This window comes from Lissotriton helveticus, chromosome 2_1 (assembly GCF_964261635.1).
Source record: "Lissotriton helveticus chromosome 2_1, aLisHel1.1, whole genome shotgun sequence".
Classification (NCBI taxonomy): domain Eukaryota; kingdom Metazoa; phylum Chordata; class Amphibia; order Caudata; family Salamandridae; genus Lissotriton; species Lissotriton helveticus.
This window is the reverse complement of record NC_136059.1, coordinates 251,236,714-251,262,555: the sequence shown is the minus strand read 5'-3', so window position 1 is coordinate 251,262,555 and position 25,842 is coordinate 251,236,714. Positions and strand designations below refer to the sequence as shown.

General features: G+C 44.0%; 1 protein-coding gene across 1 annotated transcript in view; it reads left to right on the top strand.

Annotated features, from left to right (window-relative positions):
- The window catches only part of LOC144819301 (uncharacterized), a 64,608-nt gene that overhangs the window by 20,143 nt on the left and 18,623 nt on the right, over positions 1 to 25,842 (top strand). The gene's annotated exons all lie outside the window — the stretch shown is intronic.

The following is a 25,842-nucleotide window of genomic DNA, read 5'->3' as shown; positions in this document are numbered from 1 at the left end:
GTGTGAGGGGAGAACCTTGGTTACATGGAGGGTGCATGTAAAGAGAGCTGGGTGTGAGAGGAGAGCCTTGGTTACATGGAGGGTGCATGTAGAGAGAGAGGGCAGGGTGTGAGGGGAGAGCCTTGGTTACATGGAGGGTGCATGTAAAGAGAGCTGGGTGTGAGGGGAGAGCCTTGGTCACATGGAGGGTGCATGTAAAGAGAGCTGGGTGTGAGGGGAGAGCCTTGGTCACATGGAGGGCGCATGCAAAGAGAGAGCGCAGGGTGTGAGGGGAGAGCCTTGGTCACATGGAGGGTGCATGTAGAGAGAGCGCAGGGGGTGAGGGGAGAACCTTGGTTACATGGAGGATGCATGTAAAGAGAGCTGGGTGTGAGGGGAGAACCTTGGTTACATGGAGGGCGCATGTAAAGAGAGCGCAGGGTGTGAGGGGAGAGCCTTGGTTACATGGAGGGTGCATGTAAAGAGAGCAGGGTGTGAGGGGAGAGCCTTGGTTACATGGAGGGTGCATGTAAAGAGAGCTGGGTGTGAGGGGAGAGCCTTGGTCACATGGAGGGCGCATGTAGAGAGAGCACAGGGTGTGAGGGGAGAGCCTTGGTCACATGGAGGGCGCATGTAAAGAGAGCTGGGTGTGAGGGGAGAGCCTTGGTCACATGGAGGGTGCATGTAAAGAGAGCGCAGGGGGTGAGGGGAGAGCCTTGGTTACATGGAGGGTGCATGTAAAGAGAGCTGGGTGTGTGGGGAGAGCCTTGGTCACATGGAGGGTGCATGTAAAGAGAGCTGGGTGTGAGGGGAGAGCCTTGGTCACATGGAGGGCGCATGTAAAGAGAGCTGGGTGTGAGGGGAGAGCCTTGGTTACATGGAGGGTGCATGTAAAGAGAGCTGGGTGTGAGGGGAGAACCTTGGTAACATGGAGGGCACATGTAAAGAGTGATGGGTGTGAGGGGAGAGCCTTGGTTACATGGAGGGTGCATGTAAAGAGAGCGCAGGGTGTGAGGGGAGAACCTTGGATACATGGAGGGTGCATGTAAAGAGAGCTGGGTGTGAGAGGAGAGCCTTGGTTACATGGAGGGTGCATGTAGAGAGAGAGGGCAGGGTGTGAGGGGAGAGCCTTGGTCACATGGAGGGTGCATGTAAAGAGAGCTGGGTGTGAGGGGAGAGCCTTGGTTACATGGAGGGTGCATGCAAAGAGAGAGCGCAGGGTGTGAGGGGAGAGCCTTGGTCACATGGAGGGTGCATGTAGAGAGAGAGGGCAGGGTGTGAGGGGAGAGCCTTGGTTACATGGAGGGCGCATGTAAAGAGAGCGCTGGGTGTGAGGGGAGAACCTTGGTTACATGGAGGATGCATGTAAAGAGAGCTGGGTGTGAGGGGAGAGCCTTGGTCACATGGAGGGCGCATGTAGAGAGAGCGCAGGGTGTGAGGGGAGAGCCTTGGTCACATGGAGGGCGCATGTAAAGAGAGCGCAGGGTGTGAGGGGAGAACCTTGGTTACATGGAGGGTGCATGTAAAGAGAGCTGGGTGTGAGAGGAGAGCCTTGGTTACATGGAGGGTGCATGTAGAGAGAGAGGGCAGGGTGTGAGGGGAGAGCCTTGGTTACATGGAGGGTGCATGTAAAGAGAGCTGGGTGTGAGGGGAGAGCCTTGGTTACATGGAGGGCGCATGTAAAGAGAGCTGGGTGTGAGGGGAGAGCCTTGGTCACATGGAGGGTGCATGTAAAGAGAGCTGGGTGTGAGAGGAGAGCCTTGGTTACATGGAGGGTGCATGTAGAGAGAGAGGGCAGGGTGTGAGGGGAGAGCCTTGGTTACATGGAGGGTGCATGTAAAGAGAGCTGGGTGTGAGGGGAGAGCCTTGGTCACATGGAGGGCGCATGTAGAGAGAGCGCAGGGTGTGAGGGGAGAGCCTTGGTCACATGGAGGGCGCATGTAGAGAGAGCGCAGGGGGTGAGGGGAGAACCTTGGTTACATGGAGGATGCATGTAAAGAGAGCTGGGTGTGAGGGGAGAGCCTTGGTCACATGGAGGGTGCATGTAGAGAGAGCGCAGGGTGTGAGGGGAGAGACTTTGTTGAATGGAGGGTGCATGCAAAGAGAGAGAGTGTGGGCGTGAGGGGAGAGCCTAGGTTACATGGAGGGTGCATGCAAAGAGAGCTGGGTGTGGAGCGAGAGCAGGCGATGCAATCCCGGTAGAGTGCCTGGTTCTTTGTGTGCAGTTAAGCGTCTCCCATTACATCTATAACTCCACAGTAATCCATCATGAAGTGATGAAGGCCTGGATGGGCTGTGCTGGGCTTGGGCCTGCTGACCCGAGGCTACCCATATGTATGCATCTCGTGTCAGAGACGGATGCGCTATCTTTCCAGCCCAGGGATTCATAACTTAGGAAATAAAAGCATGTACTGTATATGCAGAAACCGCGGCTCCCAGATCCTCCCCAGGAGTGGTTTTTCATTACACCTGCTGGGTTTTATGTCTCTCATTTTTTATATACTGATCTCGGTGCATCTGTTCCTGCGCTAATGTTCCTGATGCAATGTTTGCACAATGACCCAGACGGCCCCTTAAGACAAACAATAAATGAAGCAAAGAAATACAGGGCATGTATCACGGTGAGATGTGCTTAATAAATATGTTAATCAGCAGCCAGTGTCCTGAGGTGACAGAACAGTTTGAATGTAGTTAAGCTGGACTTTAAATTCTGTTCACTGTAACAGCCACCTAAGGTGAGAATGCGTTTGTGAATGGATTACGTGCACGGGAAGTGATGGAATTCCCTCTTCTGCAGGCCTCTTTCTTCTGCGAGTGCTTCAGGGCTGGGCATTGAACCAAAAATTAATGCTTGGGGCCCGGTATGTCAACAAAAAGAAACATGACTTACACCAGTCAATTTGATTTATAAAGAGCGGTTTGCAGATCTGCTGTTCTGATTCATCAAATTCTGGTTTAGGAGTCTTTTTGGGTCTGCTCCAAACCTATTGTTCCTGATTTACATAGAGTGGCCTTTTCAATATAGCCCCTGATCATGATTGGATGGCTTTGCTGTCTATCTCACCTGGGTCGGATTGGGAAGGCGGGCAATTGAGCATTGGTCAATGGGACGGTGCCTCAAAGTCACCTTGGGGCCAGTTTTTGGGCCTCTATAAGTGGGCAAAGAGACTTCCCCACTCCCTGCCAGTCCACTTTCATGTGGCGCCAGCATCACAGAGCACTCCCCTGACATGCTGTACACTGAGGCTGGGATCCAGGTGTTGCTTTAGCCTTTGGGGCAGTCTCACCTTGGAGCACTGCTGGCGTGCTCAGCCAGAGGTCACTTCTCTTACCTCAGCCTCAGGGCATTTAGCTGGCAAGGGAGGTGTCAACAAAGTAGTGTTATGCCCCACCGAGCCATCGCCTTTAGACCATGGGGGGTGCAAGGAGGGTGTGTATGCAGGGCCCTCACAGGGAAGCAGGGGATATTTGGCCATTCTCACCTAAACCTGCCTCCCCCACTTGAGCAACATCAATGTGCATTGAGGTGCCTGGTTTGCCAGCTAAATGCCCTGAGACTGTAATGAGCTGGGGAGGGGGTAATGTAATGTATGTAATGTATGTGTCTTGTAAAGCGCACTGCTGCCCTGAGGCGTCGTGGCGCTGTAGACCGCTGGGGAACCCGTCCTGGCTGTCCTGTGAGACGGTCCCTACTGGGTATCTCCTAGGTGAAACCAGGCATCCCCGGCGAATGTGAGGGGCCGTTGTAGAGATGAGGCAAGCTAATGCCCAGAGTTGCCGAGTGTGATCCCTGGTTAGAGTAGGCACCGAGGCGAGAATTATCGAGTGCGCTGACCCTGGTCCACGACCCTGCCGCGTCGGGAATTGAACCATGGTCCCGGGCCGTTCTCTGCGTCCGGGTCTGCCGCCTCTAACCAGTGAGCCACACCACTCCACAAGAAGTGGCCTCCTTAGCAGCCCCGTGCTGTCTTTTAGGCCTTGTTGGGGGTGAGGAGAAGGTTGCATATAATTGAATGTAGCGCCATGGCCAGAGCTGCAGACGTAACTGGGTTCGAGTCACAGCGTCAGTTCAACATCCTTTGATTCTGGGCACATCACTTAATCTCCATACTGAAAATGAAAATGAATTTAATCTTGTGTAATGCAACTGGTGCTCATGCCTCCAATGACTTTGGGCCGAGTTCACGCTATACAAAACTGTAACAAAAAATAACCAGCCAGATTCAAGTGAGACTAACCAGATGTGGCATGTGGGCCACGTTTTTGAGAGTGTCCGGGTCTAATTGTGATCCCAACCCGACCCTGTATCTCACTTCTCTGCTCTTGTTTCATGGCTTCCTCCCTAATCATGTGTATGTCTAGTTCAGAAGCATTTTGGATTTCATGGTGTTCTAATTGGTTGACTCGTGTCCTTCCACTGCCCCTCTGGCTTGTATTCAGGGAACTACTTGTTTCTTTTAATGTAAGCACTCCACGTGAGCTCATGTGTTTTTCAGCTCTGTCCCTTGTGCTGCTTTCCCTTTCAACCATCCTTCATCCCCCTCGATATCTCTGTTACTTTCCCCATCTCTGACCACCCCACTCATTTTTTATACCCCCCACCTTGATTCTGTTCACACTCTCTTTTCATCTTCCCACCCTGATGTTGGCCACCCGTCCTGCTTTACATCTGCCCCACCCCCGTGATTTTTTCAAAAATTTATTTTTTTACTTTAAGAGGAGCCGGGAGCTGCAAAGTGCTGCCAGGATGCTCGCAGCATTTTTTTGTGCTTTGCAAGTTTTTTTTCAATATCTTTATTTTATATTTTAAGGTACTTATTGGACATGGGTGTAAAATGTTTGATTGGTAAACTAAAAATACATGCCAGTCTCTCTATGCATATTATTATTAATATTATTATTAACAAGAATAACAACAATAATAATTATATTTCATGAAAAAAACAAAGGTTAAGTATAAGTTATAGTTAGGAAAAATTTATTTCTTCTTTGTTTAGAAACAAAACTTAAACTACACAAAAATTAGAAATTCTAAAGATATAGTTATGACCTATATTTGTGATTTACGCACCACTTTTAAATTACTATAAGTTATGGTTGTAAGTCAGTTATGTTTACACACCCGCTTCAAATTTTCTATAAATGCCGCACCTCAGTAGACAGTCTTGTCAACTCACTTCGTACACTACATTAATTATGATTCGCCACTCTACCATGCAATGTGTTCTTACAAATCATATGATTTCAGATGTCATAAGTGTTGTTATCAATGCTATGATCCCACACGTATTATCGTATGTAATATGCAAGGGTATAACTTGTGCATGTTTGTGTAGTTTAATTTGACTTTGTATACAAAGAAGAAATAAAGTTTTCTTAACTATAACTATATGGTTTTTAAAATTGTAATACTTTTTTTTGCTTACTTGTGCAGTTTACTGCTGTCGAGTGGCGTGCCATTAAGTAAAATGAGGTACAATACAGTGGAGGATATTATTGTAAAGTGTAGTGTCATATAGTATAGTGTCATAGAATGGAGTGGAGTAGTGTGGAATGAGGTACATTGGAGTGGCATAGACTAGGGTGACATAGAGAGGAGTGACATAGAGTAGAGTGGTATACAGTGGAGTGGAATAGAGTGGAAGAGCATACAGCGGAGTGTGGTTCAGTTTAGCTGCAAACAGTGGAGTAGAGTAAAGTGCTTTTGCGTACAGTGTAGTGGCATACAGTGGAGTGTCATAGACTGTGTGATGTATCGTAAAGTGACATACATTGGAACAGCATATACTGGATTGGCGTACAGTGCAGTAGGAATGTATGATGTTACAACGCATACATTCACAACGCATGTCATCACAACGCAACTTTTACAATGCAAGATCCAAAACAACGCATGCCATTACAACGCATGCCATTACAACGCAGATGCTATTACAACGCATGCCATTACAACGTAAGAATAGGTAAGTATTTCATGTTATTAATATTAATTTAATTTTAATTAAATTACAAAAATTGTTTAATAATTTATTTAAATTTATTTTTAATTTTTAAAAATATATTTTAATTTACAATTCTAACTCCTTGGGGGTGTAATAGTAGGGTAAATGTTGGATAGTGTAGGGGTTAAAATTACTATTCTAACTCCAGGGGGGTGTAAATAGTAGGGTAAGTGTTGGATAGTGTAGGGGTTAAAATTACTATTCTAACTCCAGGGGGGTGTAATAGTACGGTAAGTGTTGGATAGTGTAGGGGTTAAAATTACTATTCTAACTCCAGGGGAGTGTAATAGTAGGGTAAGTGTTGGATAGTGTAGGGGTTAACATTACTATTCAAACTCCAGGGGGGTGTATTAGTAGGGTAAGAGTTGGATAGTGTAGGGGTTAAAATTACTATTCTAACTCTGGGGGGGTGTAATAGTAGGGTAAGTGTTGGATAGTGTAGGGGTTAAAATTACTATTCTAACTCCAGGGGCTTTAATTTAAATACATTAAATTAAAATTAAATGTAATTAAAATATTAAAAATTATTTAAGTAAATTAAATTATAATTAAAAAATATTAAATGTAATTAAAATGTTATAATTATTTTAAATAAATTAATGTACATTTAAAAATCAAACAAAAAAAAATATATATATACTTACCTATACTTACGTTCTAATGGCATGCATTGTAATAGCATCTGCGTTGTAATGGCATGCGTTGTAATGGATCTTGCGTTGTAAATGTTGCGTTGTGATGGTAGTGCGTTGTGAAAGTTGCGTTGTGATGGTTGTTTCCTGTGCAGTAGCATACAGTGGAGTGCGGTATAGTGGAGTGGCATACAATGTAATAGTGTAGAGGGGAGTGGCATAGATTGGAGTGGCATACAGTTGAATGGAGTAGAGTGGAGTGGAATTGCGTAGAATGGAGTGAAGTACATTGTGGTGCCATAAAGCTGAATAACGTAGAGTGGGCTGGCGTACAGTGGAGTGCCATTCAGTGAAGTGGAGGTCAGCGGAAAAGTGTACACTGGAGTGGGGTAGAGTGGAGTGGCATAGAGTGGAGTTGAATGGAGTAGAGTGGAATAGCATAGAGTTCAGTGGGGTACAGTAGAATAGTGTATGGTAAAATGGCAGACAGTGGAGTAGCATACAGTGGAGTAGTGTTGAGAGCAATAACATTGAGTTAAGTGGTTTTAAATCTATTAACATACAGTGGCGTAGCATATAGTAGAGTAGTGTAGACTACAGTGTCGTACAGTGGAATAGCGTAGACTGTAGAAACTTAGAGTGTAGTGACGTACAATGGAGTAGTGTTTAGTTGAGTGGTATATAAAGTGGTATTGTACAGTGTTATAGCATCCAGTGGATTGTGGAGTGGCGTATACTGCAGTTGAGCACAGTGAAGTTCCATAGAGTGGAGTTGTGTACAGTGGAATAGCATAGAGTGCATTGGTGTACCATGAAGTGGCACAGACTGGAATGGCATAGAGTAGAGTAGCGCAGAGAGTAGTGTCATAGAGTGTAGTTGTGTAAAGTGGAATAGTGTACTGTAAATTAGGATACAGTGGAGGGGCATAGAGTTAAGTGGCATAGACTGAGTGTAATAGAATAGAGTGGCATACAGTATAATAGCATAGAGTAGAGGGATGTAGAGTGTAGTGGCATAGAGTGGAGTGGCGTGGACTACAGACAAGTGGCGTACAATGTAGTGGCGTATAGTGGCATTTAGCAGAGTGACAAAGTAGAGTAGCGTAGAGTGGAATAGCACAGAGTGGAGTGCTCTCATGGAGCAGAGTGGCGTAGAGTGGAGTGTTTTAATTGACACAGAAGTAGCATGAAAGTGTGTGAACGGATGTAAATGTTACATGACAAGAATATACATTATGATGTGTAAATGTTAATTTTTGGTACTATATGTTAATAATTAGTGTTAAACTTATAAGTTCTAAAGAAACGTAGTTATAAATTGTGCTTTGGCGGAACACTGCGGTGCATGGGGCTGAAAAGTGAATATGTGATTGGCTAAATGCTGTGTTTACCAATGGTAAAAGGCAGCCATTTCATTTTTTTTCACGGCTTTTCTGTGTTTTGCGGTCTGCGTTTCGATGCTTTCTGGGTTAGAGTCTTACATATAGGTAAATATTAGATTTTATTGGTGTTAACTACTTTTTACCACATTATTTAGGTGGTGATAGGCAAGGATTTTTATTTCTACATTTCTATATATTTTTATAGCAGTCTAGGCTGAACTGCACTTTTTTTTAAGTAGTGCAGTAATTTGTAGGTATTAACGCACTACTCCATAGACGTTTTGTGCATATTTAAATATGCAAAAACTAGAAAATACATTTAATTGTACTATAGTTGTAAAATGTAGTGTATTACAGTTTATTTTTAATTATTCAGCAATTTTAGGTAGTAAAGAGGTACTGTGTATTTTTTAAAATATATTCAGGCACATACATTAAGAAAAGCTTTTGCGAGTCCTTAACTGCAATTATTAAGAAATCGCAATTAAGGACTCTCAGAAGCCTATGCATGTAGGAATCTGTATTAAAATAGCAATTCATAAACATTCCTTAACTAAGGAATGGCTTCCATTCATTCCTATGGGTCTACAGGCCCACAGAAATGAATGGGAGATTGCATGAGCAATTTGCGAGTACCAATAGGTACCCGCAAATTGTGCATGCAATTTCAAGGGTGCAAAGGTGTCAAAAGGACACCCTGTTGCACCCCTAAAATTCTGATGTACACCCATGAAACTTTAAAAAATGAACTTTAGTGCATTTTTCAAAGTTTAGGCAAATTACCGACCAGTTTAGTTGCTCGGTAATTTGCGCTACATGATAGCGAAATCACTATTTAAAAGTGGTTCTTGCATTGCATTTAAGGAATCCCAAATTGAGATTCCTTAAATGCAATTGCAATAAATTGTGAATTCTTAAATTGCGAGTGCTTTACACCTTGATGCATCGCAAAAGCCGCTTTTGCGGGCGCAAACGACTGAATTTTGCGAATTTCACCGTTTGTGCTCGCAAAAAAGGTTGATGCATGTGCTTGATAGAAACATATAATTATTTTTCCCTAAATATTACCACTTTATTAAATTGGTAATAGGTAGGGAAAAAGACCAAACCTAATACTTAGCTAAATCTGAAGTAGAACACGGACAAACTATACCTAAAAACATGGCTGCCTTTAACTTTTGTAAAGGCAGTCATTAGCCAATTACTGAATGACTTGTCATCGCTATGTACCCCGGTACTGCCGCGAAATACAGCACAATTTTGAGAACATGCTGCAACAACAGATATCACTAAGTTAAAATGCCTTATAACTTAAAAATACTTTTTGAGGTCCCAAAAGAATCATCTGCGCGCCATAATCGCAAATCCTGCCAAATTTCATTCAAATCCATTCAGTCGTTTTCGCACTACCTGAAATACAAATGCTGTTAGAGACAAAAAAAAGAGCTGCTGAACATACAGTTTTTCCTTCTCGCGTATGCACATCCCCCTCAGAGACCTGAATTTGAGGTGACTGAAAATAAAGACCCATGGCGTCTCAACATTTTATACCTGGCAGAAAGGGGTGAATCCTTTTTTTTCCAAAGATCCTGCTTCCTGGATGGGGAGCGAAGCACATACGTGTTTACCCATTGTCCAATGAGGAAAATAAGACTACAGTGTTGAATGGTGAAAACTAATTTGCCGAATGTTGGCATGTACTATACCAGGAGTTTCCAGAATCTCTGACATGTCAATTAGTGTTTACTTTGTTAAATTATTAGTGCCAGTGCCCAATGCCCTGTTCAAAAGACAAAGGCCGGTGCTATTACACATCCCCACACTGAATATCAATGCTGTAAGTAAGTGACATAAGTGACATAAGTAAAGCTAGCCCAAGTCCACAAATGGAGACCTTATCTTCGGAGTTATCGGGCACACATGACTCAAGAAAATTGTGTGAAACAAATCCAAGGAAAAAACAAGGAAAAAAAAAGAGGATAAGAAGCAAACAAGAATGTAACCTCATCAACGAAGAGACAACAGACCCTGGCATTAATACTGATCATGGCAAAACTAGAACAAATCCTCCTCGAAAAAGCCCGATCGTAAAATCAATGGGAGAAACACCACGTCAGAAAAGCCGCTCGGCCGAGATAGAAGAAGGAGGTCAAAAAACAACGGTAAACAGCTGTGGATCTGGATTGACAAGCGAACCCTCACTAAGTGATGTTCTGAGCTCAATAAAAAAAATTCATAAGGACGTTAAAAAAGAGAGCCAAAGGAATCGTGCTGCCATTGACAAATTGCAAACCGCAGTTAAAAAAAGTTGAAAATATTTGTACTGAGATCTCCGAGAGAATGGCCACAGTAGAAACACGCACCGAAAATTTGGAAACAGATGTTATCAAGCTACAACAGACAGAAAAAGAACATGAGGGAATAATCAAAGATCTTATGGTGAAAGTCGAGGATCACAAGAACAGATCAAGACGGAACAACCTCAGATTTCTTGGTATCCCAGAAAATGTTGAAGGAAATGATGCTAGAGGGACAATGATTACTCTAATTAAATCTGCATTCCCGGAATTGGAGGCCTGGGATATAGATAGAGAGATTCAGCGTGCTCACGCTTTCCTTTGACTCTATCGAAACATTCTAACAAAACACGTGGGAGAAGGGGGAGGGAGCATAGGACCAAGGAATGTCAATCACATGAAGGGCAAAAAAAACTATATCATTGTAGTCACAGATAATCGTGCAATGACCAGGAAACAAAGACATGGATATGACACCAGGCTGATGGCAATAATTCTAATTTTATTATGGCTAAGTTAAAAATTGTTTCTCTAAACATCTGCGGACTCAATGATATAAAAAAAAAGACAGAAGGTGACGGTAGGATTACAATTAATGGAGGCTAATATCGTCTGCATACAAGAAACTCATATCGAAGGCTCTCAGCACCACTTATTGAAGTCACTAGGATATAATCTCATTACTGCTTCTACGCAGGGAGTCAGAACTAAGGGGGTGGCAATCTTAGCTAAAGGTGGTGGGCTCCAATGTGATAGAGTACTTTCCGATAAATGCAGAAGATGGGCAATCGCTGAATGCAAGTACAAGAAGGGCAGAAATAAATTAACAATTTGCACTATATATGGGAGTGTCTTTGATGAACCAGAGATACTAATAAAGGTTTCCAACGAGCTCGCTCATTGGCCTCTACCCCTTATAGTGTGCGGGGATTTTAACCTACATCTCCCCGGGGACTGGACCATGGGTCCGGAATTTAAATATCATGGTAGGAAACCTAGAGTCTTTCGGGCTCTAAAAGACTTATGTATGGTACATAGCCTAATAGATGGGTTGCAACATAATCACTGGGGAGATCCTGGTTTTACATTCTATTCATATCCACACGCGCGACATGCAAGACTTGATTACATGCTCATATCAAATTCTCTGAAAAATGCATGTATGATAGATAAATTACCACGCCTATTATCAGACCACAACCCACTAATTTTAACGCTTTCATACACTCCAAATAATCATTCAACTAAGAGCTGGACGTTTGAAAGGGCTCAGTTAATGAATGAAAAGTATTGCGAACATATGAAGGGGTGGATTGCCGGATTTATTGCAGACAACCTAGGAAGTACTTCCGTAGTATTTGTATGGGATGCTCTTAAAGCAGGCATAAGAGGTGAGACATTACAATTTTCTCTTAGGAGTAATAAGGAAGGGAAATCCCACCTAGCTGCACTACATTATAACTTGGGTAAAGCCGAAGAATATCTGATCGCTGCAGCTCAACAAGGTCAGGGGCTAGACAATGCATTATCTCAGGTAGCCATTGCAAAAAATCTCATCACAGAAATAATAGTGGAAAAAGCCATCATTAAAGCATCAGTAAATAAGGAAAAGATATATGAACTGAGTGAACAGGTTGGGCATCAGTTAGCGGTGCGTATTAGAGAAGAGACATCAGCAAGTACAATCAGAGAAATTCAAGACCCTAGACTAGGCTTAAAATCAGAACCAGATGAAGTAAGGGCCGCATTTCAGAGATTCTATCAAGATCTATATACAGAACCTATAAATGGATTGGGGGCTCCAGATTTGTATTTAGATGCAAATCGAGGTCCAAGATTTGAGAAGGAGGACAAGGACATGCTGGACGAACTACCCAATTGGGTTGAAATCCTGCTATCTTTAAAAACATTAAAAAGTGAGAAAGCGGCAGGAATGGACGGAATACCATCTGAGTTCTATCTGAAATTTGCTGATCAACTAAAAATAATAATGATGACTTTGTTTGTCCACATATTTCAGGGAGGTACTCCCCCACCCTCCTGGTCAGAAGCTAAAATTGTCGTCTTCTTGAAAAAAAAAAAAAATCCACTCGATTTAGGGTCATATCGACCAATTACTCTAATTAATGGGGACTCAAACATCTATTCGAAATTCCTGGCGGCCAGATTGGCACCAATAATAAATAAAATAGTATCTAAACACCAACATGGATTTATACCAGGAAGGTCAACAACTGATCATGTTCAACGGGTGATCTCGCTGTTTGACTATACAGAGTCTACAGGAGACCCTATGGCGCTTATACTTCTGGACGCAGAGAAAGCGTTTGATAGGGTCTCCTGGAGATTTTTATGGACGGCAATGTTCTATAGTGGAATTAATGACAAATTCATTATGGCTACTCGAGGACTATATAACAAACCGTGCGCTAGAGTATTAGTCAACGGGCTCCTGTCAGAGAACTTTGCGATCACGAGAGGAACCAGGCAGGGATGCCCCTGCTCACCCCTCTTATTTGCAATATATATCAATCCATTTATTCGATGGTTGGACAATTGTGTATGTATATCACCAATTAAAATACGTAGTCATAATACCAAAACTTTGGCAGATGCCGATGATATCGCGATTGTCACTAGAGACCCAAATAGAGCTATACCTCTGATTGAAGAGGAAGCACACCTATTTGGATTGGTATCTGGATATAAATTGAATTCTAACAAAACCCAGATTGTGTTAAACAACAAGATTGTGATGGGGGACTCAAGAGGTTACAATATGTGCTAAAATTCAAAATATTGTTGATATTAACCTAAAACCATTGATGTCCAGAACCAAGAAGGAGATGGTACGATTGGATAATTTACATCTAACTATAGGGGGCCGTTGTAATCTGACTAAGATGATTTTTTCCCCCCGATTTTTATATTTTTTCAGGACTATTTGCCTTGAATTCTCCCCCACAATCTTTAGGACTATAGAATCTATGCTTTCAAGCTTCATTTGGGGATATAAGAAACCCCGACGGGTTCTTAAACGATTGGTACTACCGAAGGAAAAGGGAGGTTTATCCCTACCGAATTTTAAATTGTATTACTGGTCCACCGTTCTGAAATATTGTGCCAATCTGATTTCGAATGAAAGTATTAATCAAGAGATCCAGTCCCCTCAAGAACTTTTATTAGGAGAAGATTGTGCCGGTTACTTTTGGCGACATACAAACGATAATTAATTTAAGAAAGTCAAGTTTAAGATTATTATAGGGGCTTATAAAGCATGGAGTAGCATCCGCAAGATGTTGTGGCTAGGGCGCTTTTCATTTTACACACCAATGAACAGTAATAATGATTTGCCTTTAATATTTCATGATAGCTGTATAAACAGATGGGTCTCGGCAGGTATGGTGCAACTGGGCTGCTTCTATAAACAAGGCTGTCTTAAGATGTTTGAGGATCTGCATGAGGAATATAATATTAGCCATAGGGATTTTTTTAAGTATTTGCAGGTTAGAGATTTTCTAACAAAGAAAACTGGTGGGCGGGAGAATTTCCTGAAAAATCAATTGATGGATAATATATGTAAAAAAAGGTCCCCCAGGATTGGGGAAATCTATGAAACTTTGAATTTAATGGCCCCAGATGATATGGATAAATATTGCGCAATGTGGCAGGACCAACTGGGACTATACTCGAATATCCCCCGCATAGCATATGACTTAGCTCTAAATTCATTAATGTCGATAAAGCTACAGGCACAATTTTATAAAACCTTCTTCTTCCTATATTATACCCCTAAAAAAATCGTTAAGTGGGGAACAGGGAAGGGAACAACATGTCCACGTTGTGAACTATATGGGGCCAACATTATACATATATTTGCTACATGTAACACACTTACTAAGCTGATTAATGACATTTCGGAATTTCTATCAGAAATTTGTCAAACAAGAATAGAAATCTCAACGGAGGAAATCATGCTGGGGGTAGCAAATCGGGAAGTGCAGACAAACACCCAGGGGTTAATATTTGTGGCCATGGCAATACTTTGACTTACTATTGCCTCAACCTGGTTAGATCCGGAACCACCTGTATTTCAACAATGGAGGGCTAGGCTATTAGCCACTTGTAGCCTGGAAGTTGCAATTTATAAAAACAAAGGTGCTAAAAAAAGATTAATGGGCATGCGGATTTGGTCACCTATGTTACTGTGGATCCAGAGACATACATGAGTGTATTTTGTATACATTGTATTGTTTACATGTATATATTTTTTTTGTATCCTTACGGCAAAGTACATTATACTGGACCAATTTCTGCTCTATGTATATAATAAGCTGTTTCTTATCTATTGCTTTGACATGTTCTTGGTCAGGGAAAGGGGTGGATGGGGCGGGTGGGAATGCATTTATTTTTTAAAAAATACCAATAAAAATATTTATTTTTTTAAATGAATATCAATGCTGCGTAGTCCAGAATCCACCCCAAGCCCTATTCAAAAGACAGCGACCGGTGCTATTAAATGTCCCCACACTGAATATGATTACTGCGTAGACCAGAATCCACCTCAGCCCTCTTTAATCCACTGCTGGACACTTCCTGACCCTTTATCTCATTCTTGCGGCCTCCTGCTTTCTACCTTGTTGCTGTGTTTTTCGTCTTCGCTTCCTTCTTCTTTCCCCTTTGTGAGTTTTCCCCTCTGTTGCTCTCGGGAAATGTCTGATAAGGAAAATGAAGTGCCTGTGGGCCCCAGTGGCAACCACTGTCTCAAATTAAGCTCTGCTTATCATTGACAATAGGAAGATATTAGCATACATGCCAACATTTTCGGACAAGGGAGATAAAATAAAGTTACCTCCTCTGGACTGAATACACTGAACTGGCTACAGTAGACAGTATTCAGCACTAGCTACCAAAGTATGCCCCTCAGTTCCCTAGTCGAGCCTTGTCTTAAGAGCAACATCTTTAAATACTGCTGTAATATACAAATCTGGGACACTTCATTTCTGATTTAGATCAGGGCACTTGTGGCACCCTCAACAGTCCCTCACAGCTACCACAAATCCACACAGCACCACTACACTGACAACACATAGCTGTACCTTCAACACTGCAAACCACTGTAATCTAGTTCCAACAGGAATATTCGCTGTACCCCGGTGAAAAACCTGTTGTGGAGGCTGAGTACCTTTACCAAGGAACAAAATTCCGTAAACACAAAAAGTTACTGTCTCAATTAACTTGTGGAAGTATGCTCATTTTGATCTGCTAAGTGTGCATTTTTGCCAAGCTGCTATCAGTTTTTCCTATTTTTGAAGTATGTTTGAATCAAATTATTAAAGTGACACACTACCCAGAGCGCTGTGAAGTCTGCTGCTGTTTTTAACAGTTGACACACGCCACTGGGGCAGACTAGAATGCAGACCCAGGCACCACCTGAAGACATTTCAGACCACTCCTGTTTTTGTGGAAATGCTTTTTGGATCCTGTTTATAACACATTCACCCTCCAGGAGTTGAAGGTTTTAATAAAGCAGCGTAGACCAATAGCTACTGACGTGGCAGAGATATGGGGTATTAACAATGGTAATTCAATCCAAGTGGAAGAAATAGGTTCTGCAGAAGAGTTTTAGGGGCCCCCATCTCTACCTCTAATTTAATTTCCCATAATGTATTGAATATCCCTTTCATTGAAGACTATATCTACATGCGTTCACCGCTACTATGGCTAGCACTATGGAGGTACACGGAGGGCAAGTCTCACTAGAGACATTATTTTAGATTGCCTCACCTGTGAAAAAGGCAAGAGTATTCCATGGCTGGCGACCATGAAATCTTGTTTACAGAAAGTAGGGTGGCAATATCTTTTTGAAAACCCGTAAGGACCACCCACCATTAGTTAGAAAGAGTTCCAAGGAGCCCTATATAAATCCCTACAGGCTGATAGATTGGCAGCTGAGGGTTTAAAGCCAAGATTAGCGGCTTATATGAAACTAGCAGTGGACATATCAATCACTATGTATTTAACAACACCTATGGGGTAATGAGAGAGATGTTTGCTGTTTTGTTTTACGGCAGGCACGGTTAAATACGTGTTGTGTTTCCCCCTAGGATTTCAGGAACACATGTACACCATTCTTTGCCCATGTAGTGGAAGCTTAGGCCAAACGCTGCTACCTTTTTTATTCTTTAGTGGGTTTTATTGTATTTATACTAAAAGGTTTTTACTTCCTTTAACTAAGAAGTTTGCCATTAGTGATTTTAGAGAAGCATATTGCAGACTGCTTCAACTTAGAAATGATGAGAGCATTTTTGCTGTGGGTACATTTTTGAAAGTGGCTGTTCAGGCTCGTGTGGCAATGAACACAACTTACTAGTGACTCATAGCTGGACTAAAGCCCGTGGCCATATATTTCAAATGTAATTAATATCTTATATGTAATGTCATTTTTAATATTTATCTACGTTTTTAAAATATACTTTTATGGTACTTTTGTTTCCGAATAAAGATAATTGGATTGAAATTGAATTGACACATCCATCTGTTTATAGACAGTCAAGATATTTCATTGCTATGATTTTATCATTGCTCTATTTCTAGTTTGGGGCAGCCTCTTATGAATTGTCTTGGGAAATTTACTTTAAACATTCATTTAATTTCACAAAATGTTATTGTCAGTAAACTCAGATTGTACTTGCAGTCCAGATTATACCAATTGAGGATCAATGACATTGTCTGTTTGAACACATTGTGCTATTTCTGAGCAGATCGGGTCATCTTACTGTGCCACAGTTACTTTGTTAACTTTAATTGCAAGCATATACCAAGCTCTGTAATCAAGGACCGGACATTTATTCTTTACAATCAGATAAACTCTGCAAAATCGTATCAGAGTTAAAATGTGGGCTATTCTATGCATGTTAGTTCGACTTACATGTGCAAATGTTGTTTCTTGCACTCATAAAAGGATTCACTTTTATGAAGATTTTCATAAGCAGTTCTAATCACAGGGCAAGAAGTGGGCCAGAGGTCGATGGCACTTAAATGTTGGTGTCACCCACAACTTATTTGATTAAATGCCTTCACAAACACATCTTAAAATCCTTCCTGCCCTGGAAAAGTTCAGAAATGTAACCCTGACAAGTGTAGTAGTAAAACTGTATCCAGGGTGTGTAGTGAACCTCTTCTCCTACAGCCCTAAAACAAAGGCAGGAGTGTAATGAAAGATGTTTCCTCGTGGGAGAAAAAGAAACAAGAGTTTGTTAGGAGTATGTCTGGGACCTTGGAACTGTTGTAACTTTTTAGTTCTACTTCTGAAAACACTTGTGCATTCCCCAAAGTCATACTTTTGCATCTATGCCAGGTCGCAGACCTGCTGGTGCACTTGTGTGCTCTTCTTAAGAACATGACCCCTAAGTGTGCTTGTATTTACAAATGGCACACAACAATGTTCTACTTTATTTGTTAAAATATTGCATCAAACATGTTTTATTGAACGATGCTTTGGTGAAATGCTATTTAAGAATTTGTTAAACACTGCACAATGGTTGGAAATATTTTTTGAGCACGTTTTATTCTGAAAGCAAGCAAATTGCACAGTAGTTTAGCTAACCAGTCTGCAACTCTCAACCTTTTGATTGCAAGATTTTTGGGGCTGCATTGTTTGCTTTCAAAATAAAATCACCAACCTTGCTTTCATTCTTCTGCACGTGTTTGCAAATACTAAAGGTGCATAACCACACATTTTTACATTTTGCAAATATCTGTATACATGTTAACATTACAACCAGCATTAGTAATGCAAACAGACATACCGCTCATTTTTAATTCCTTAGAGAGAGCACACTAACAGTAAGGGCTTTGTGTAAAGAACACTATATACACATTTGAACATCAATACATATAAAGCTATGTATCTTGCCTTAGCAGCAAAGGGTCCTCTTCCTTTCATCATTTTGTGAGACTGTAAACAGGTAGCCAAAGAAGTTATGGTCTAGAGAAAGATTTGTGTTACACGGGGTTGAGCCTAATCGCCCATGTGTAAAAACAAACATAAAACATTGCTGATCTTGTCACCAAACAATATGTCTTGAGTATCGGACCATATGCATTCTCCACACCTGAATCATTAGCTATTGAAACTAGCTACTGCCTTTGCCAATTATTGTTTTGCTTGGAGTTTTTTTTATTTCTATATTCTTTTTATTCACAAAACAACACATCTGGAGCTCAGTGGGTCACATGAACATCCAATCCTATCAATCTTTATTTATTATATTTCTTTCAGCTTCATGTTCTCTCTCTGAGAATTTGGAAGGGGGACTCCTGATATTGGTACACCCATATCCCTCACAAACATACCCTGATGGTCCCTTCATCATGTGCCTGGCATTCCTAGGCTGTTTTGGGAATGAACCTTATGCACCCTAGGTTAAGGCAGTGATACTGCTGGAAGTAAAAAGAGCACAAAGTCAACTGAGTGAGTTTGCACAAAACATGGCTCTATAGCAGAGTATTTCTCAAGATCAAAGGCATGAACTCAGAGGTATCTGGTGTCTTGAAGTAGACAGTAGGATTCAACACTCACCAGATATTGTTGGCAGCAGTCCACCACTCACCTCTCTAAAGTTAATGTGTTCCTTGTCTGCAACAAAATTAACTTCCTCCTCACGTACACTTTATCTTGCATCCTTTTATAGTCCCACATGTCGAATAGGTTGTTGACGCATTGAATTGAAAAGCATCACTAGGTATAGGAAGCAGAAGGTATAGGAACTTGCAGGTTCTTCTTATTATTGTTCTTATTTCTGGGCAACTGTAGATAGGGAAATAGCAACAAGTGTACAACCTTAGTGCAATCCAGTGGATGACCTGCAACTGTCGCCACCTTTCATTGCAGCTCAAGGTGGACAATATCTTGGCATAAATAAGGCGCTGAGTCAGCTTTCAAGTTAGTGCACTTGTTGAGTTTTTAGCACAGACTAAATTGCAATGTAGAATGTGTTCAAATTAAATGAGTGAAAGCTGACATCTCAAATTTAAAACAAAAGTACCCATGTAGTTGGCAATATGTACTTCATCATACTGCAAAAATGTTTTGGTGGACTCCACACTCATCTGATGTAGAAGTTTAGGAGTTTGACTTTGGTCCACTAAAACATCTTTATCCATTTATAGTCTTCAATAGACTAATTGTTTCTAATACACTAGCTAGGAAGGGTTCAGTTTAAGTACAAATAGTGAGGCTCATCCTAGTCATCAAAGAGACTTAAATATTGAGAACAAATACTTTTAACAAAGAGACTGGTTTTAAAGTTATTATAAAATAATGTAATCATACAAAACAATTGATGCCAAAACCATGCAAGCTATCTAAGTAAGCATTGCCACTTTACAAGATTAACAGCTTTTCAGCATGTTTATCAGTTACTGCCAGGGAAGTCTTATAAACAGACACATTTTTTTTTTAAATTTATTTTATTATCGCAAGAATATAGATATTCAATATCAACAACTGTACATATTGATGCCCACAACCCTGAGGCCGGCTTAAAAGGTGTCGTATGCATGTTCTTCAAGAAAACATTCTGCCCCACTCAGGTGTCTTTTATATAAATGGACAGTTAGGTTGTGGAATCCCTATGGATACGTTAGACACATGCATATTGAAAACTTCCCGTTTGTGTTTTATGCAGAACTAACAAACAACTCAGAACGTGATTCAGTTGTAACTCACAGAACTTACACTTTGCAGATCAACCTCGACACTACGCTAATGCAAGTCATGCCCGCAAGCCAAAGAAAATTAGACCCCCCTCCCAACCACTCCCCCGCCTGCTCCTATGGTATCAGACAAGGTCTGTAGCTATTGTGCATGCCCTCAGCCGTCACTCAATTTCCTCCTCATCCTCTGAACTGTCAATATCCTCCTCCGGCAATGGGTCGCAAATGTCCCCTCTGTATGTGTTCCAGGGTCGCCAAATTCCATTCCATTTACGCGGACTGGCTCTCGTTTTGTATACCGCCCTCTCTGTTAGCATGAGCATGTCCATATTTCTGTTCCATTGTGTTAAGGTGGGGAGCTCGGCCGTCCCCCATTTTTGTGCAATGTCCCGTTTAGCTGTCATGAGGCCTATCGTGACCCACAACCTACCGTAAAATGTTAAATCAGTAGGCCCCCATATATTGAGCAAGCACACACCTCGGTCCAGTGTTAATGAGGTGTCAAGTGTTTGTGCGATGGTGCGGAGCACCCGCTGCCAATAACACACGATGCTAGTGCAGCTCCAGAGTGTGTGTATGAAAGTACCTTCCTCACCGCAACCCCTAAGACCATAAGGGTGTTCCGCCCTTTGCAATTTATGTAGAGTAGTTCTCGTGTAGTAGATCCTATGCAGGATTTTTAACTGTACCAGGCGGAACCTAGCTGATATGCCAGCCTCACGTGGGGAGGCAATAGCAGCGTTCCATTCAGAGTCGTCGAAATCGCCGACATCCTCCACCCATTTATCTTTTAGTTTCCCCAGTGGGTCAGGCATGTTATTAAGCAGCTTGCGGTAAGTTAATGATGTTGCACCCTCTTGCATAAAGTCTGTGAGCAGACGGTCTTCAAGCGGGGAAGACTCCGGTAGTGTGGTATTCGGTGGGATCACTGCCTGGAGGGCATGCCTAATTTGAGCGTATCTAAACAGTTCATTGTCCCCTAGTTCGTATTGTTCCTGAAGGGACGCAAAAGGAATCACCCCTTCTCTGGACCACATGTCTCCCACTGTCGAGATCCCAATGTTGTCCCACTGGGTAAAGCCCTTAGTGTGCCTCAAGAGTCCCAATGCTTTGGTGTCCCACAGTGGTGTGAATTTCGTAATGATCCCCTCCCAGTGTAGTTTTGTTTGCGCCTTGTGCCATAGCTGTACGGTATGCTTAGTGGGTCCTATCAGTTTCGCTGCAGCACCCTTGTGATACAGAGGCGCCAATAGGGTATGTGTGCCTAATTGTGCTCTGTCAGCCGGAAATGCCGGGTCGTCCTGTGGGGCATGCATCCATTGGTTTAGAACCTTGAGCTGGGCCGCCCAGTAGTACAGTTGCACGTTAGGCAGTGCAATCCCGCCATCGTACCAGGTCCTGTTGAGCTTCACGTGGGCTATTTGGGCCTGGCGATTCCCCCATAATAGACTCGACATCAGTGCTGTCACCCTCTGAAAGAAGCTGGTGGGTATAAGCGTTGGAGTGTTTTCAAGTATGTACAAAAAGCGCGGTAGTGCCATCATTTTGAATAAGGCTGCTCTGCCTAGCAGTGTTAATGGAAGCTCCTTCCAGTGTTGTACGTCATTGCGCAGCCGTACGAGAGGGGGTTGAAGATTAAGAGTAATGAAGTCTGTGGCTTCTCGGGTAACATGTATGCCTAGGTATTTAAAGGAAGTACCAGCCATCTCCAGTGGGCAATGCTCCGGAAGGGCCGGGAGCGGTCCCCTAAGCTCATAAAGTGTCGATTTCGACCAATTGATAGTGTATCCGGACAGCCGCCCATGTGAGTTGCATATTGTGAGGAGATTCGGAAGACTACTTCCCAGGTCCGTGAGGTAAATCAACATATCGTCCGCGTACAAGGACACTCTATCTTCCCAGCTACCATCCCATTTAATCCCCTTCAATAGCGGCGTCTTTCGAATAGTCACTGCCAGCGGCTCTAGGACCAACGCGAAAAGGAGGGGTGAGAGCGGGCATCCCTGTCTAGTTCCCCGCGCCAGACGTATGTCACGCGATATGTGTCCATTTGCCACTACTCTTGCCACGGGTCTTTGTATAGCAATCTGATCCATGCGATAAATGTGGGCCCAAATCCCATGCGGGCGAGTACTGCGAATTCCACCATATCGAACGCCATTTTGGCATCCAAGGACAGTATCGCAGCCGGTTCTGTCAACCGTGAGGTTCTCGCCAATACTCCCTGCACTCTACGAAGATTCAACGCCGTGCTTCTGTGCGGCATAAATCCAGACTGGTCCGGATGGATCAGCTGGGTTAAGCACGGCATGAGTCTGTTTGCCAATAGTTTCGCTAGAATTTTCGCTTCAGGGTTCAGGAGAGAGATAGGCCTATATGACTTACATTCGTTAGGCGGTTTACCCGGTTTTGGAATGGCCACAATGGTCGCCATTTGTTGGTCTGGGGGCAACATACCCTTCCCTCTACTCTCCTCGAACATTTGAAGAAGGGGGGCACTCAGGGATTCCGACATCGTTTTAAACCATTCAATGGGCATCCCGTTTGGGCCTAGAGCCTTGCCTGAGTGGAGCGCATTAATAGCCAACTGAATTTCGTCAGTCGTCAAAGCGGCATCAAGGTCTTTTGCCGCCTCTTCCGTCAGCGTTGGCATGGATATATGATTAAGAGCCTCCCGAGCCTCTTCTTCGGTCACAACCACCGCCGGGGTGTATACCCCAGTAAAGTAGTCGGCCAACACGTCGACAATGTCTTCCGGCCTGGTATGCCCTATCCCATGTGAGTCTGTAAGTTGTAATATATTCCTGTTACCCCCCTGTTTTCTATCGAGCCATGCCAAGAGTTTGCTAGCTTTGTCCCCAATGTCATATACCTTGTGTTTGGTGGCTGCAATATCCGCCAAGGTTACTCGCCTCAGGTGGTCGTCGAGGCGACGCTGATGCAATTGTAGTGTGTGTAGTGTGTCGTCCGACGGATTCGCCATATGGGCGGTGTTGGCCCTTTCTAGGTCCAATTCCAGTTCTAAAGCTTCCCTCCCTTGCGTTCTCTTGTGGTGCGTTATCGCTGCAATGGCTTGTCCTCTGAACACTGTTTTATAAGCCTCCCATAGTATTGAAGGTGATTGCACCGAAGACCGATTTTCTTCAAAATAATAGCGGGTTGCTTTCTTTAAGTCCTTACTAATAGATGGAATCTTAAGATACCCTGGAAAGACTGGATAGATCCTCTTGGCGTTTTCCCTAAACTAGACATAGTCAAAGTAATCGATGAATGATCCGAAATACCCCTCGGTTGTATCCGTGCTTGGTTTATGGTAAGGAGACCGTTTCCTAATGTGAGGAGGTAATCTATCCTTGAGAGGCTATTGTGTGTAGCTGAGTAATAGGTGTATTGCTGTTGTTCTGGGTGTAATAGGCGCCACACATCCACCAACCCTTGCGCTTCCAGAAAACTATGAAGCTTACTGGGACCTTCTGCGTGCGTTCGTATCGGGAATCGATCAAGAGTGTTATGTAGTGTTGTGTTAAAGTCTCCCCTAATGATTAAGTCCCCATCAGGGAGACTCAAGAGGAATTTGCCGAGGTCTGGCAGTGCCACGGCATGCAGCGCCGGTGGATGTAGACCGACACCACAGTCAATGGTTTGCCTTCCCACTGGCCATGAACCGCCGCGAAGCGGCCCTTATCGTCTGTCTTGGTGGACTTCACAATGTATTGGGAGGATTTTCGTAGCAGTATGCCAGTACCGCGGGATCCTGAGGTGAATTCCGCGTGTGCAATCATGCGGTAGCCCGTTCTATCCATCGCCCGTGTGGCCGCACCCACTAAGTGTGTCTCCTGTACCAGAACCAGGGCAGGACCTAACCTCTTAATTCCTTGCATAACCAGGCCCCTTTTGATCTTGTCGCCCAGTCCCCTAACGTTCCATGACATGATTTGTAGCGGGGCTATCGGGTGAGGCTATCTATCCTGGCCATGGCGGTGGCTTGTCATGGGGCCCAATTAGTGTCTCCGGAGTCATTCCCTCCTGCATCCCGTGGGAAGCATTGTTGTGGGAGCTAGCCCATCGCCTCGTGCATTGGGCTTTGTGTCTGTTAAGGAGCAAAGCAGGTATATCTCAAGCATGCCTACTGTCTTGTGCCTGTATGCGAGTCATGTGACGTTGCGTGTTGATAGTGTCATAATGTATAGTGTGGTTGTGAGTCAAGCCCTGAACCTTTAGGACCAACTGGTCCCGAACATGAACCATTCCCCTTCCCTTAAACGCCCCCTCCCTACCCCCCTGCTACACGGACTCAAAACTGCCCGCCCCCCCCAACTTAGCAGAGTGCATGCCCCATTCCCACAACAGTTTACTTGCGCGCTGGGGTAATGGACTCTCCGAAGTCAGCGGCCCCTCAGTCTCTTCCCCGGAGGTCCAGCGCCCAGTGTCCAGTGGCGGGCCTTAGGCGTTCTGTAAAATGAGACCGACCAAATGTAGAACCTGGGAGTCATTGTTCTTCGATGTCTTCCTCGCCCACGTCTTCTCTCAACGGTGTGCCCCTTTCCGTTCCTCCACCTGACGCCTGGGATTCCTGAAGACGTCCGGCGGCACGACCCGTCTGGTGCCGGTTAGATCTCCGAGGGTGTGTGTCCGTTCGCCATCCCTCCAGCCATTCTTGCGCGGATTCCGGGGTATCAAAGAACCATGTTTTATTGTTCGCAACAACCCGCAACCTTGCCGGGAAGAGCATTGAATATGGGAGTTCTCGTGCCCTAAGTTCTTTCTTTACTTCGAAAAAGGTTCTTCTCCTGCGTGCGACATCCGCCGTGTAGTCTGGGAAGAAAGCCACAGTGGAGTTCTGGAGTCTAATAGGGGGGGACGACCGTGCTGCCTGCAGGATGGCATCCCGGTCCCGGAAATTGAACAGTCGGGCAACAATTGGTCGTGGGGTCGCCCCCAGTTTAGGTTGGCCACCCGGCACGCGGTGCGCCCTCTCCACAGAAAAGAAGGTGGACAGTCCCCTTGGTTTAAGTTCGGTCGTAATCAGGCTTTCAACGTACAAGTCCATGGCTCTCGTGCCTTCCGACTCCGGCACGCCAATAATGCGGATGTTATTCCGTCTAGAGCACCCCTCCTGGTCGTCGAGTTTCTCACGCAGTACCCTGTTGTCTGCCGCCAACTTCTCCACCACTTGCTGAAGGTCAGACACGTCCTCCACCAGGGATTTTGTTACCACTTCCATAGCGTTCACCTTCTCCGTCATTTTATGGAAGTCTGCCCTGAGCAGTGTTACATCGGTGGAGATCGAGCCCACTGTAGTTTGTAAATGTGCCAAGGCCTGCATCACATCGTCCAGTGTCGCCTTCTTGCCCCCTGATGCATCCGTGGTTTTTCCGGCCGTCCCCGTCCCGGTGATCGGGGAGGTGGTTGGTTTGTCGCAAGCGTAGCGGTCTATTCGGGTCTGCGTGGTGCCAGTCTTTTGTCCCCTCCCCGCCATGCCTGCGGTCTACGCGGTCGTCAAATACTCCTGACCCAAAGGAGCGCCTCCTCCTGCAATCGTTATCGTGTGTTGACGTCGTCTCCCGAGTTCGCGGTCGGGCAGGGCACCTCACAACCGTCAATGGGGGCCAGCGACCAAAGGTCTGCAGATCCACAAAGCCTCTTTTTTGTGCCAGGCGAGGTCCATAGGATGAGACCCGGTCCGCAGTGGTGAATGTACCCTGCCCAGCTCAGCAGGAAGCGTGCAGCCGACCAGTTTCAGCGCGGGGCTGGATTGACTCGTATGGGGATGTCTGCGTGTGACGCCGTGCAGGGGGCACTAAACGAGCCTTCGCCGCCTAAGTTTCAA